Source organism: Vanacampus margaritifer, chromosome 8 (assembly GCF_051991255.1).
Source record: "Vanacampus margaritifer isolate UIUO_Vmar chromosome 8, RoL_Vmar_1.0, whole genome shotgun sequence".
NCBI classification, from domain to species: Eukaryota; Metazoa; Chordata; class Actinopteri; order Syngnathiformes; family Syngnathidae; genus Vanacampus; species Vanacampus margaritifer.
In genome coordinates, this window is record NC_135439.1 from 25,326,877 (window position 1) to 25,343,104 (window position 16,228).

General features: G+C 39.9%; 1 protein-coding gene across 2 annotated transcripts in view; it reads right to left on the reverse strand.

Annotated features, from left to right (window-relative positions):
• Positions 1-15,608, reverse strand: part of plxnb1b (plexin b1b) — a 181,681-nt gene extending 166,073 nt beyond the window's left edge. For both annotated transcript variants that reach the window (XM_077572833.1, XM_077572832.1), the window contains exon 1: positions 15,204-15,608. The gene's annotated coding sequence lies outside the window, so the exon portion shown is untranslated. The remainder of the gene's footprint in view (positions 1-15,203) is intronic.
• Between the last annotated feature and the right edge of the window lie 620 nt (positions 15,609-16,228).

Consider the following 16,228-nt stretch of genomic DNA (forward strand, 5'->3'; position numbering starts at 1 on the left):
AATGAACTTTAGCACATTAGCCCATCAATGGCGGGAGCTACTTCTGCCGCGAGCGCTCGACACTTGTCTCAAGCTTCTACTTCGAGTGTAACATCACTAAGTAACAGCGAAGTAAAGCTAGTAAATATTTATGACCACCCGCCAAAAGGAACTTTAACCCGCATCCGGCAGGTGTCAATTTTAGAGCCGCTGTATATATGCACATGTATGTGTGCGTCTACTGTATATATGGATATCATTGCTGTCCTGTGAAAAACACGTTTCCATTTTTAGGTCGCGGGCTGCTCTCCGGTAGCGATCCTTCTTGGCGGCACGGCTTGTATCACGGTGCGCTTTATAGTCTGGAAAATATGGTGGAAGTGTTTTTCACAGGACAGCGACAATATGTATATGTATGTCTGTATGTATGTAATAATTGTTTTTGTTTAAAAAATTAGGTTGCTGATGTATCCAGTTCAAGTGAGGATTCATCAGCAGAGGAATATGTTCCAGATTCTCACAGTACTTCGGACACTTCCTACATTGAACCTGTTTCAGAAATTCTGAAATCCGAAGGTATTCCAGTAATGAGCTATTAGAAAACTGCTCATCTTTAAGATGAGAGGTAGTCATGTTTTAAAGAATAAAATGTTCAATGTTCACTGACTCTTTTGCATCTGGTTTCATGTCTAACTTATCCATTACAAAGATGTGCTTGACCTAGATAACCTGTTCACATAAGAAGCATTGTTTTATTAACATACCAGTTTCAGTCTGTCCTAAAGTTGTAACATGGTGCTCAAGGATCAGGTATGACTTTGCATTTCACAGTATTGTTATGCACAACAATGCGACCTTATATCAGGTAAGTCATTACACATCAATGTCATTTCAGTTTGTGTAACGCCAGAATGCCAGAACTTTCAAGTCACTTCAGTGACATGGTTGCTGTGTGTTGTGTAAACTTTGTCCTTGTAATGTGAGTTGGTCCTCATAATTACCATTTTTGCCATGGGCGTGGCTTATTTAGCTCATTATCTATGTCCTCATAATTACTGTTTTTTCAGGTTTTTCTTTTTTTTGTGCGTTGAGTTTTTTCAAGTTTTGAAGTGAAATTTCCCTGGACGACCCCAAAAAAAAATTTGGGGTGCAAGTCCCATCTCTCTGGCATTAGCGGAAAGGGGTGTCCCCGTAATACACAATTAAACAGGTTTGGAAAAAATGTCCTCATAATACACAGAGGCAAACCTGCGTGTGTGTGTGTGTGTGTGTGTGTGTGTGTGTGTGTGCATGCGTGCGTGCGTGCGAGTGTGTGTGTATTCATTAGTTCACCTAAAACCTATTAAAAAAAATCCCATACCATTTTTTACAGGTTAAGCCCTGGGACCTGAAGCAAGGGATAGGGATGTCCCGTTTTTTTACCAAAGTCACCTCATTCTGAAGATCGGCCGAGTCTCAATCCGATACCTCGGCATTGTGGAGGGAAAAACAGTATCTTTTTTTTCTTTTTACAAAACTATCCCAACATGACATATTTTATATGGCGAGTGGAGCAGTTGTTTAAACCAGAGGTCCCCAACCTTTTTTCCACCGCCGACCGGTTCATACAAGTCCACAATTTTCGCGGACGGACAACCCAGTGGGTTGGGGGGGATGCTGGGCTGTTTGGCGGCTGATTAAAAAAAGGCTACAACAACAAACACAAATCCGCTATGTATTTTTATGTACCTGTACTAGCAGCACAAACAACATAAGGGTAACAAGAATGCTTTAACCCTGGAGAACCCAAGAACCCTTTTCTTCTTTGGAAAATTATGAATTATACATTAAATGACTGCTATAAGTTCACTGAACACCAAAACATATGTTTTTTTCAATTTTAACCCTTTTTTTGAACTAGCTCAGAGTTGCTAATTTATCAAAATATATATATAAAACATACTCCTAGGCATTCTGCAACATGATATGAAATAGATTAACAAAAAAAACACAATTTTACCATCTGATGGTTTGCTGAGAAGATGGTTTTGTTTGGATTGATTTCCAGCTCAACAAAACAGCATGTTGCCAGCCATCTTGTCACCACTACTCTGGCTCATGTAAGTGCAATATTCATCCACTAGATGGCCCCATGCAGGAGTCAGAAGTGGCACTTTTGAAGTTAAATTTGTAAAAAAAGAAAGAAAAAAAAGGTATTTGTTATTTGAGTAGCAGAATTTATAGGGGCCAAATTTGACCCCGTGGGTTCTCCAGTTAATATGGTGAGGTCACTATGGTAATGCTTATGAATGATAGGAGCAACACAAAAACTGGGGTATTTTGTAGCTATAACAATAAATGTAAAGCCACATTTTTATGTAACTATATTAGCAGCGCTCTCATCTTTTATCTCTTAAATGCGGCAAGTTGGCGCATTTAAGAGATAGATTTAAGGATGGCATGATACACTCCGGTTGGCGCCGCCAACATAACAAGGCACCACAGAACAAATATAAAGTAAATGAGTAACTCACTCACCATAATGCTAAATTAAGAGCCGCTCGCCACAGAGCCTATCATGCGTGAGAATCATGTGTAGCTGTAAGTCCATGTACCTTTCTTTTTCTTCTGTCATAGCCAAGGCTCCTTCCTGTGTTGTCTCATCGCAGGGCCTTTTCTCCATTGCAAAGAAACTTTCCAAATGTGTCTGTTTTTTACTCATTTTGCTAACTTGTCAATTGGCATCAGCGCTACGCGACTGAGATAATTAACATCTTGAACAACATGTATCAAGAGTCTGTCGTAAACAGACACTTTTCAAAATAAAATCTTTTTAAGCCTCGCCTAATCAATTAACCAGAAGTATAGTTTTTTGTTCTTTCAACTGTGCGGCCCGGTCCAAAGTGGCCCGCGGCCCGTTACTGGTCCGCGACCCGGTGGTTGGGGACCACTGGTTTAAACTACGGTAAGTAAAACATTTAAAACCCTTTCCTGGGTGGGTGGGGGTTTACACGTCTATGAGTTACTCAAAGAGGACGACAAATAAAAATCAAGCAAGTAACTTGCATTTTATCTTATCGGTCTGGATTCGTACCAGGCTAGACTGCCGGCCCGCCAGACTAGGTTAGGCGCCGGTGTCCCTGTGAAGCATTACCGGTGCTCCAAATTCACATAAGGTTAGGCTAGGTGCTTGATTCCTTATGAAGGGAGACGAACGCTATTGCGGAGTCCCGGCTGGCGCAGCAGATGGATTCTTGGGAAGGGCCCGAAGCACATCCAAAGTTGCCGGCGTGGGCGTCTGGTGGCAGCCTGTCAGTGAAGTGCAGCAGGGAAGCGTGCAATGCATCTCTATCCTTTCTGCCACACAAAATGCTCACTTTTTAACACACTGCAAGTCGCATTGTCTCCGCTTTCCACATAATAACTTATCATCTATGGGAAGAGATTTGTCTAAAAATTATTCTCACAAAAAAATTTGCGATTTTCACGTTTTTCAAATCCACAAACATTTTCATCGTCGCAAACAGGAAACGGAAACAAATCTGATGTGTGAAAAGTTACCAGGAAGTCAGAAGTCCCGCCTCCTGAAGGATTCTGAAGCTTGGACGCATGCGCGAGATGCTGTGACTATCGCGAGACCTACAGCGAGACCGGGAAACCCCAACATGACGGCGCCCTGCTGCTAAAATAGAATTAGCTCTATTATACTAAACTAATCCAAACTTAACCATCATATATCTTGCCTTTCTTTTTTCCTCTCTTTTTCATCCGACAGATTTGGAATACCACCCAACGTGGAGGACCTCGAACGCTTCATCGACGGATATTTTTACAGCTGCGCGATGGAGAATCCTTCCGTCGAGAAACTGTCGAGAAAACCTTCGAAAAAGAGGAAAAATGATTCAGCGACGGACACGGAGAACCTAGCCACTACGGAGGTTTCGGTCAGTATGCTGGAGTCCATAAATAAAAAATTAGAGGTCCTCTCCCTAATCAGCGAGGACGTCAAAGAATTAAAGGTAAGTATGGAATTCTTCAGCCAACAAGTAAGTGATCTCCAACGAGACAATGCCGAGTTACACTCTACACTCGTGACTGTTTCAGCCGAGTTAGAAACAGTTAAAAAGGAAAATAAAACGCTAAAAGAAACTGTTCTGGATATTCAATCCCGTAGCATGCGAGAGAATTTAATATTCTCAGGAATATCCGAGAATACCTCTGACAATCCAGAGGTTGAGATAAAAAAAATTATGACGACGTCGTTAAAAATTCCTCAGGAGTCGGTAAATAACATCTCTTTTCACCGGGTACATCGGCTTGGAGCCCCTAGGGGCAACAGACCCCGTCCTATTATCGCCAAGTTTAAACATTTTAAACAGAAAGAATTTGTTAAAAGTAAAGGACGGGAGCTTAAAGGGACCTCATTTGGAATGAACGACCAATTCCCGAGAGAGATTAATGAGCGGCGCAAGGTACTGTTTCCTATAATGAAACAAAATAGGCAGGAGGGGAAACGGAGATGCGATGGTCGTCGATAAACTATACATCGATGGCCAACTATTCCGGAACCCCAGCTCCACTCCCTGGCTGTTCTAAAATGGCATTGGTGGAACTAAACTTTGTTTGATTATTAGATGTATACATATACTGTATATGTGGTTATAAAACCTAAAATATGAATACCCTTATGTTTAGGCGATATAATAAATATATTATTAAATACATAACTATATCTAAAGTATATTTAAACAAAAAATCTCGCTTAGGTTACCAGTTACTGGTGTATTTTTATGTTTAATCCCCCGTTAACTCCCTTCACTTTTACCTCCCTACCCGTTTTTTCACGGTTATATTTACTTACTCGTCACCTCATATTTTACACAAATTACATAAACCACCTAACCACTTTGATTCTATCCTATAACATGCCAATATTGACAAATGGCCTATGCAGATATATACTGTACACAGGACTGAGTCTATATTGTTTGTATGCATAAATTAGTTCTGGTTTCCTGGAATGTTTGTGGCGCTCGCTCAGAAGCAAAAAGAATAAAAACTTTAGACCATCTCTTAAAATTAAAAGCAGGTATTTGCCTCCTACAAGAAACCCACCTACAAAAATCTGAAGAAAAATTACTTATTGATAAGAATTTTAGCCAAGCGTACTCTGCCCCTTATAACAGTAGACAAAGAGGAGTCTGTATACTCATACATAAGAATTTACTCTTTACTTAAAATAATACAATAACAGACCCAGAGGGCCGATACATTATTATTCAGGTGACTATATTTAATAAAATATATACACTTGGTAATTTATATGCCCCTAATAATGATGATTCGGCCTTTTTCCATGATTTTTTCTCTCAGCTGTTTGATTTAGCAGCGAACTCTACTATTATTATTGGAGGAGACTTTAACACAGTCTTAAATCCATTAATTGACCGTTCTAATAATACAACATGTAGGCGATTACAATCTACTAAAGTAATAGGGGAATATATGGATGACTTTGGCCTCGTCGACAGCTGGAGACTTAAAAACCCAAATAAGAAGGAATTTACCTTCTTTTCCGCTGTGCACCGGTCTTTTTCAAGAATTGATTATTTTCTTACAAATAACTCTATTGCCGATAAAACTGTTACAAAAATACATCCTATTATTATTAGCGACCAAGCACCAGTCTCTCTTTCCCTACAAGTTGATTATACCTTTAAACCACCACCGACATGGCGGTTTAACATCTCACTGCTAAACGACGCAGAGTTTGACAAAATTATAAGAAAAGAGTGGGCAGACTTTTTGGAAATAAATGACTCTCCAGACCTATCGCCATCTCTTCTCTGGGAAGCTGGGAAAGCAGTAATTAGAGGTAAAATTATATCATATTCATCTTATAAAAAGAAACAGGATCAAAAATCAGAAAAAGACTTGGAAGATAAAATTAAACAACTGACGGATGAGTACGCAATAAACCCAAATAACCAAATATGGACTGACTTACAAAATACAAAAATACAGTTAGACGATATGCTAACTAAAAAGACAGAGTTTATAATACAACAATTGAGATACAACAACTTTGAATATAATAACAAATCAGGTAAATTTCTTGCAAACCAACTTCAACGCAATCGGGAATAGTCTCTTATAATGGCTATTAACTCTTTTACTGCCAAAGACGTTAAATGACGTTCTGCAAAAACCTACGGAGGAGCGTCAAAGACGTTAAAAGACGTCCTCCCATTTATTTTTTTATTTTTTTGAAACGGGTGCTGTGAAGGCTTGCGGAGCTATCCTGAAAGTTTCAAGCAGGTCTCGTGAGCCTAATAACTATTTTTGGCCCCTAGAGGGCAGCGATGACTCTCTTTTGACAAGATCGGGTGGGCGTCAGTATATAAAAGGCAAGGCGGGGCGAGAGCGTCGAGGAGGAGATGAGAATTGAGGAGAAACAAAAAATGGCGACCGATGGTAAGAAGCAGCTCACGCTTGATCGTTTTTTTCAAAAAGGAGAAGCATCAACTAGTGCTAAAGTGCACGTTTGTGACGACGGGGATGATGATAGTGACAACAAGGTTGACGGCGAAGCTGCAGCGTTGACGCGGCGGCAGCTTCGATCACGTCCTAAGGCCTCAGAGGCTAGCGGTGCTAGCGCCGGAAAACATCGTGCACGACCGAGCACTTCTGCACGCGAGGACGTTAAATCGGACGACGATGATGATGATGGTGACAACGAGGTTGATGCCGAAGTTGCAGCGTACACGCGGCGGCAGCTTCGACCACGTTTTAAGGCCTCAGAGGCTAGCGGTGCTAGCGCCGGAAAACGTGGTGCACGACCGAGCACTTCTCCGCACGAGGACGTTGATTCGGACGACGACGAAGAGTATCCTGAGTCCGATGGATATTCTTCGGAGGAGTGGGTACAATCTGACCACGGAGAAAGTGATACGGACAGTCTTTTATCCGCAGAAGACTGCGAAGGTAAGCACAAACTTGCTATGAGATACTTTTCCGGCACGCTGTTAGCACCTCGTGTAACGTGAATGTGCATTCATAGATCGCGGATCGTGCTCACAGCGACGTCCCTCTGCAAAGACGACAAAGAGAGGTATAAAAAAAAAGTGTTTTTAATACACCGCAACAACAAAAGAAAACGGTCTTTCGATATTATTGTAATTGTATATATTTCTTTCAGCTGCAGCTCAGAGTGACACTCCTCAGAGTGAGCAAAATAAAGGTCCAAGGACCAGTGGATCCCAGAAAAAAGGTAAACACATATATAGCATCACACTGATCTAAAATTAATATTATATGATATTGAAATGTATATTTGCAGATCCCAAAAATTCTGGCTGGCATGAAGCAGGCTGGCAGCCAAACTCATTCCCCTTTACTGCGGAGCCACGACCGAGAGGTGCCGCAGCAGAGCTGAATTCGACCCGGCCAGTTGACTTCCTGCAACTCTTCATCACGGACGAGCTTCTGCAGCACATTGCTGATCAGACAAACTTATATGCACGCCAGTCCATGCAAAAACGGGCTGAAAGTCTGCCACACTGCAGGAGTCATGCTTGGAAGCCAGTGTCTGTGTCCGAACTCAAAACTTTTTTTGCACTGCAATTTCTTACTGGTTATATAAACAAGCCCAGTATAGAAATGTATTGGACTCAGGATGAAATAGAGACGACACCATTTTTCAGTCGCGCGATGCCTCGAAACCGCTTCCAGCTCATCTGGAGTTTCCTGCACTTCAATGACAACGAGACACACAGTTCAGACAACAAACTATTTAAAATTCGTCCTGTGTTCAATCACGTTGTAAGCAAATTCAAGGAACTGTTTCAACCGGGCAGGAATATCTGCATTGATGAGGGAATGATGAGTTTCCAGGGACGTCTTTCGTTCAAGGTGTACAACCCCCAAAAGCCGGTCAAATATGGTATCAAATCGTACATTTTGTGTGACTCCCAAACCGGGTATTGTTTTAATATGCAACCCTATGTTGGTATTAGTTGTTCTCTCCCTGACACAGTGTTCAACTTACTGGATCGTCTGCCAGGAAATGGGTACACACTATTTATGGACAATTTTTATAATTCGATTGCTTTGTGTGAACGTCTCCTGGCAGCACGTACCAATGTTTGTGGAACGCTGAGGAAAAACAGGGGTGAACCCAGTGAGATCACATGCCTAACCAACACTGGCCTTGGGGTGGGGGGGAAACTGGTAAGGCACAACACGAATGTTTTGATTGTGGCATGGCAGGACAAACGTTTGTTGAGGATGGTGACAACGTTTCATGAAGATGAACTGCGGACAGTGGAGGTGTGGCGGAAGGCACAAAAAAAAAAGTGTCTTTCCAAAAACCCATTTGTGTTGTGGACTACAATTCCAAGATGAATGGAGTGGACAAGATGGATCAAAACATCTCATACCACCCATTCACACGTAAAACTTTGAAGTGGCACAAAAAGTTTGTTGCATATATGTTCCAGATATGCATGTTCAATGCATACATATTGCACAAAGCAAAAAATCCTGGGAAGTGTCAACATTTTTTGGAGTTCATCCAGCAGGTGGTGAGAGGGTGGCTGTTGCCACAAGACCAGGAGGAAGTTGGGATGGAAGGACATGAAGCCAGACAAAACACCAGGTCACCACATAATGATCCTGAAAGCCGACTTGATGGCAACATGGCCAAACACACGCTGCAACACATTCCTGCTACTCCCCGGAAAAAAAAGCCAGCAAGAAAGTGTAGGGTCTGCACACGAAAGGGCATTCGCAGTGAAACAAACCTGTGGTGCAAATCCTGCTGTATCCCCTTGCACCCAGGGGAGTGTTTCACTGTATACCACACAAAAAGAAAAATTGTGTAGTTCAAACTCCACACAATTGTAAATAGTCACACATGCACACCTTTGTAAATACTTTGTCAAATTGTTACGCTGTTCTCTAAATAAACTGTTACGCTGTTCTGTAAATAAACTGTTACGCTGTTCTGTAAATAAACTGTTATTTTGCAAACTAAAAACACTTTTTCATTGTTGGTGGTGGTGTATTACAGTAGTAAAGCACTATTTAGGTGTTTGTGGCATCATTTATGGACAAAAAGAAATGTAGAATTCACTGGAGTGCATGAAATAACATCGTTTCACAAAAAGCTCTTTTTCTCCGCTTTTTGTTTCAAAACAGAGCATTTTGGTGAAACTAACCTATTTTCTATTGTTGATTGCTGAAGAACGGAATAAGATAGAAACAAACTTTTTTTCTGATGAAAGATGAGAGTCCAATCTTTCATTTGGTAGTATGTGTGTTTCCATAGTCCAAACACAACATTTTCTGTGGACCTTGAAAGATCAGTCAAAATGCTTAAATCGGCTGGCACTGGGGACAACCCGTTTTTTAAAACGTCTGGCAGTCAAAGAGTTAAAGGGACAACTGGTGAATGCACACAATCACCAGAAGAAATTAATCAAATTTTTTATAACTATTATCGTAACCTATACTTAGAAACTAACAAGCCTAACCCTGAGCATATTGAGGCATTCCTCAGTAGCTTAAATATACCTCAGTTAACTACTGAACATAAAGACATGTTAGATGCGCCACTTACTATAAACGAGTTGTACAGTGCTCTAGATAGTATGCCTAATGGCAAAGCACCTGGCCCGGATGGTTATCCGGCTATATTTTTTAAGCACTTCTGGTTAATGCTTGCTCCACTATTCTAAAGAGTAGTAACAGAAATTAAAACTAAGGGTTACATACGCCCACACATGAATACAGCAGCAATTAAACTTTTATTAAAGCCAGAAAAAGACCCCACCCTTCCATCAAGTTACCGTCCGATTTCACTAATTAACACTGATATTAAAATTATCACTAAGGCTTTCACATCTAGACTAGAAACAGTAATCTCGACAATCATTCATAGCGACCAAACAGGCTTTATTAAAGATCGTCACTCTACTAATAATATTAGGAGACTCTTTAACCTTATTAGCATGTCACAGCGGCATGATAAAAAGGCAGTTATTATATCATTGGATGCAGAAAAAGCTTTCGACAAAGTTAACTGGTCCTTCCTCTTTGCTGTTTTAAATAAATTTGGCTTTGGGAAATCATTTATCCACTGAGTGTCAGTATTATATGATGAATTTAATAACTAAATTCTCACAGTTATCAGATTATTCTATTAACTGGACAAAATCAACACTTCTACCTATTACAGAAAATTCATGGAACCCTACAAGCCAGGACCCACACTACTCATTTCCTGTAGGTAATTTAAAATACTTAGGCATACAAATCTCACCTAAATTAACTGATTTAATTCATTTAAACTTTTCTCCACTTCTGGATAACATTTATAGTGACTTGGAGCGCTGGAATAATCTTCCTATTTCTCTTATAGGACGAATAGCCACCATTAAAATGAAAGTTTTACCCAAAATAAACTATTTTTTCTCAATGATTCCATTTAAACCCAAATTTTATGTACTACTATATAGCTAACCAGCTACAATATATCGTTCTATGGGCACAACCCAACAGAGACACTAACTGTTGGCTGGAACTAGAACAGAAGGATTGTAATAACCTCAGACTTCGAGATTTACTCTTAATCACAACATCGATTAAGCGACATAATTGTTTTAAAAACCTAATGATTTCTGCCACCGTGACTGCCTGGTGGAAGGCACTAGAATTGACAAAAGCCCAAGTGGAGCCCTGTGGGCTTTCTCCCCTATGGCATAACCCCGACTTTCAACTTAACAACCAACCGTTTTATTTAGGCGTGTGGGAGCAGAAAGGAATTACACATCTCCACCATCTCTTCTCAGATAATATGTTTATATCATATACATCCTTGCTCCAAAAATACAATATAAAAAACTGAAATTTTTTACATTATCTAAAAGTTAAAAATATGATAAAGAAAAAAATTCCAACACTTCGGGGTACGCTCCAACCGCCTGTTTTAGCTAAAGATATTAACTCTTTCACTGCCACTGACGTTTAAAGACGTCAAGTAAAAACCTACGGAGCACTGCCAATGACGTCAAAAGACGTCATCCAATGATTTTGTTTTTTTTTTTTGAAACGGGTAGAGGAAACCCTTCCGCATGTCTGGTGAAAGTTTCCAGCCTGTCTGTTGTGCCTAATGACTATTTTTGGCCCCTAGAGGGCAGCGATGACTCTCTTTTGACAAGATCAGTAGAGGCGGAGCTAGAGCATCGAGCAGGAGATGAGAATGGAAGACAAAGGAAAAATGGCGGCCGGTCGCGAGGAGCTCACGCCCGAGCCGTTTTTTTCAAAGACCAAAAGCATCGCTGAAAGAGCACATTGTTGACGACGATGATCATCATCGATGATGAAGATGAGGGTGGTGACTCCGTGGTTGGGAAGCATTGGCGCGGCAGTAGAAGACGTTAGATGGAGCTAGATGGAGGAGGGAACGGGCAATAGCGAGCGTTTGCAAGCAGCTCTACACTTACAAGACGAAAGGCATCGACCAACGCTAAAATAGTACATTGATGACGACGATGATCATCATCGATGATGATGAAGGTGAATCCGAGCTTGACGGCGAAATTGGAACCGCTGATGCGGCGGCTATGACGGTGTCGTAACGCGGAGCGCAACCGAGCACGCACAGGCGGACGTTCAATCGGACGACGGAGAGTGCCCCGAGTCCAATGCATATTCATCGGAGGAAGTGTGTACAGTCTGCTACTTGCTTTTTATTCCCCGGAAAAAAAGCCCATCAAGAAAGTGTAACGTTTGCACGCAAAACGGACCAATGCGAAAGTGAAAGTAAACTGTTGTGCGAGTCCTGGCGTCTCCTTGCACGCAGGAGAGCGTTACAAAAGGAAAAACTGTATTTGAAACATCCACATAATTGTAAGTAGTACCACAGTTGCACACATTTGTAAATAGTTTGCGAAATTGTTTTGTCAAATTGTTACACTGTTGAATGGAAATAAACGTATTTTGCAATCAAAAAACACTTTTTCATTGTTGGTGAAAGCGTTTTACAGAAGTAAAGCACTATTTAGGTGTTTGTGGTTTCATTCATGGACAAAAAGAAGTGTACAATTCACTAGAGTGCATGAAATAACATCGTTTCACAAAAAACTCTTTTTCTCCATTTTTTGTTTCAAAACAGAGAATTTCGGTGAAAGTAACCATTTTCTATTGTTGATTACTGAAGAACGGAATAAGGTAGATGGTAGGTTCTGATGAAAGCTGAGAGTCCAATCTTTCATTTGGTAGTATGTGTGTTTCCATAGTCCAAACACAACATTTTCTGTGGACCTTGAAAGATCACTCAAAATGCTTAAATCGGCTGGCAGTGGGGACAACCCGTTTCTGAAAACGTCTGGCAGTGAAAGAGTTAACAAGCGTTCTCCGACAACAACAAAAAAACTTTCAAAAATATATAAGCTACTTTCATATACTGATAAAATGTCTTTACCCATCTCGAAATGGGAGACAGACTTGTCTATAGCACCGGAATCTGACTTTTGGATTCAAGTTTGTGAAAACGCATTTAAAATGACAAAACACACAAATTTACAACTTATCCAATATAAAATTATTCACAGAACATACATTACTCAATATCTGATGAAGAAAATGGGACTCTCAGACACCGACATTTGTCTCCAATGTTTACAAAACACTACAGACACTTATGTTCATGCTTTATGGTTATGAACTCCGGTTATGTATTTCTGGACTAAAGTCTTAGAAAAACTTTCCGCTATTTTGGACTGTAGGATACCTTTATCTCCAAACTTGTGTTTGCTAGGTGACCTAACAACAACTGACTGACCACATAAACGGTTTCAATCTACACTTGTAGCCCTTACTATCGCTAAAAAAACAATTCTTGTTAACTGGAAAAATAAACAAACTCTGAATATCGACCAATGGTCTAACCTCCTCATAAATCACATTTTAATGGAAAAAATATCTGCCTCAAATAAAAACCAAATATCAAAATTTATAGAAACATGGTCTACGTATATAGAATTTTTTAACCTAATTCTGGTTACTTAATTCTGTCTGTTAGCGAGAGCCACTACATCGTGATAACTTACATTGATGTTTCTGCATTTGGCAATTTATTATTATATTATATTATTAGTATGGGATTTTTTTTAATGGGCTTAGGTGAATTGATGAATACACACACGCTCGCACGCACGCACACACACACACGCACATACACAAAAAAAGTATATATATATATATATATATATATATATATATATATATATGTGTGTGTGTGTGTGTATGTATATATATGTATATATATTTAAAAAAAAGAAAGAAAAATGAGAGAAAAAAAAACATTTTTTTAATAATAATATATATATATATATATATATATATATATATATATATTTTTTTTTTTTTTTTTAAAGAAGAGCAATGATGATGTCAAATCGAATGAACAATACTGAGCTCTCCTGAAAAAGAAAAAAAAAAAGAAGTCCCGCCTCCTCTGTGGCATATAACCCATAGATCCTGGAACACATTGCCATGACAGCCACTGCTCAAAGCCACAGTCACTGGCGAGAAGCCAAACCGTGTCGTCACCACGTTGAATATTGTCTTGGCTCAACTAACTTCACCGATTATATGCAGCATTTTTTTTTTACGAATCCGAGTCATTTTCACAACGCTCCAGAGTCTATACTCACAGAAGGTCCATAACTGGCGACGCTATTTGCTGACGAACAAGATGAGGCATGATGAGGTTTTATTTTTATTTTTTTTAATTAAATTCTAGTGTGCCAGTGCCCCAACGTGCAAATAGCCCAAGTGGCCCAGGCTGTGAGGACCCTTCATTGCTGCTTGCAGCTTTAATTGTTTATTTGGTTTTGCCTACAAAACCAAATGAACAATTATCATTGGTTAACAGTAATTGGAAAAAAATATCTGCCATATATGCACATTTTTTGTCAGATTATTTGATTAATCATTGGAATTGATAGAATAATCCACTTTAAATATATTGAATAGTGGCAGGCCTAAAGTGAAAGAAAAAATAAATCCAATAAAACAAATTTATTAGTGGAGGGAAATCAACAGAAGCATTCGCTCAGTAGCAACGGGGAAGGTGGAAATGATCTTTCTGATAAATACGGTGCAAGCAACTCAATGTATATTGATAATGATTAATGTAAACATTGTCGATAAACTAAAACAAAACCCAAAAATCTACTATAGATATGATAGGCTATGCCATTATATCATACGTAGATGTATTATATCTTATCGACGATATTGTTATATGATCACACAACTCACCCAAAAGCTAATTTCATGGTGGGGGCCAAGTGTGTGTGGAGTCTGTGGACACAAATTAAATGTCCCAAATAGAATACAAAATGATCACCAGTGAGGGGATATTCCATCTAATTTTCTGGTTTAAAATAAACCACTAATTCCATTAGGGATGTTATGGTAACAGATGGCTGAGATTTTAGGAAGACACTCCACGGTAGATAAGTGCTACTTTTGAGATTTACAGGCCCACTACAGTGTGAACTTTCAAGACGCTTGAAACATGGAGGTTAGACATAAACATAAATCAAAGTACTCTGGCCTACCCTTGCGCCACACCAACGACCTCCTGGCAATTGTCACAGCCAGTACCTCCTGAGTTATTTGTTTACTTTTTAAGAATTTAGACGGGGGGTTCCATGAATCTCGATGTACTGGATAAATTAGGTTTGTAAATACAAACAAGTCACGGGGGGAGCCCAGCTTTAAATTTTCACCACTAGTGACAATGCAATAGCATACAGGTTTTAAAAACACACGCTATATGGTTTACACCTCCATTTCATTTTGATCGCCCAGAAAGGAAAGCTGACTAGAGGCGACGCCGCCAATGGAGCAACTAGGTTAATAAACTTTAGCCGACTCCAAAGAAGTTCTGCTGGCAAATTTTAGCTACCGCGGGCTAACTTGGCGATAGCTATACTCCACAGACCTGTTTACGGCGTTAGGGCAACTCTTAATATACAAACATTTATTTACACGATTAAAAGTGAAACACACTCAGGTAAACGTTTCACGAAGCTATATTGGGGGCAAAAAGCAACGTGTGTGAGGATATTGGTCGGAACAAGACGGACGTACAGCTGTATCATAAATATTACATTACATGCACTAACTCAGCTGAGAGCAAGAGACGGACTTCAAAGTTTATTGCCACTCACCTTTGCTTGAAAAACTATGTCCACACCGCTCCAAATGATGCGTTACTATTCCTCGTTGTGGTGTGGTGAAGTAGACTATTTTCACGAAGAATATGAATCAATCCGAAGTCGGTACTCATAGCAGTCAACGTTTTCCATCCAAAAGACTGGAGTTCCGAAATTCCACTCTCGACCAGTTTGGGCTTGCAGATTTCTTCTCAACAATCCAGTTGTCACTAGTACAGTAGTGTATACGCAAATACGCGTTGGAGGGGGTGTAGTGCAGCTTCACTTTAAATAAAAATTAATATTAGTACTGGTTCCACATCATCTCGGTTGAGATGATGAATTTCTCCCTTCCTTCTACACGCACACACATGGAGTCCTGCAGGCAGTAAAGTGAGCGGCTTCGAGTTTTGAACAGCACCTTGCTCTTCTCTGAGTTAAAAGAGGGGTTTGCAAAGCGGGGCATATTTTGTTGCATTCAGGACTGCTCGTTCTTTGTAAAGCCTTGTCTTTCCTCCGCTCAATGTATAGTGCAATCTGCGTATTTCATTTTAAATATGCCTTAGAACCGTGTTGTGAGTATCCTATCTGATAACTCTTTCGTTACTTTCTTTGAACTCAACGCATCGGCTAAAATTGTGGGTCTAAAATAAGAGAAGCCGGCGATGAAACTTACGACTTCCAACAACCATGAAGGCAGCATATTCGCCGGGTTAAAAGAAAAGAAAACACTGGTGATTTGCGGACATCTTCTGGCCGACTACAAACATGCGACTCACGTCACGTCGTCGTGTCACTCATAAACACGCACACACACACCCACACACACACGCAATCCAGTAAATCCAGTGGTAACTGTCACATAAAATGCTGATATTAAATGCTCCACAGAACTTGTATTGTTTTAGGGGTATTGTATACTGTATCAGCTATAAAAGCCATTATCCAATCAATGATAATAATGCACCAATTTATAAACGGTAAACTACATATGGAGTCACTAGAGTTGTCAAAGTTAATTGATTAATCGACAAGTAACC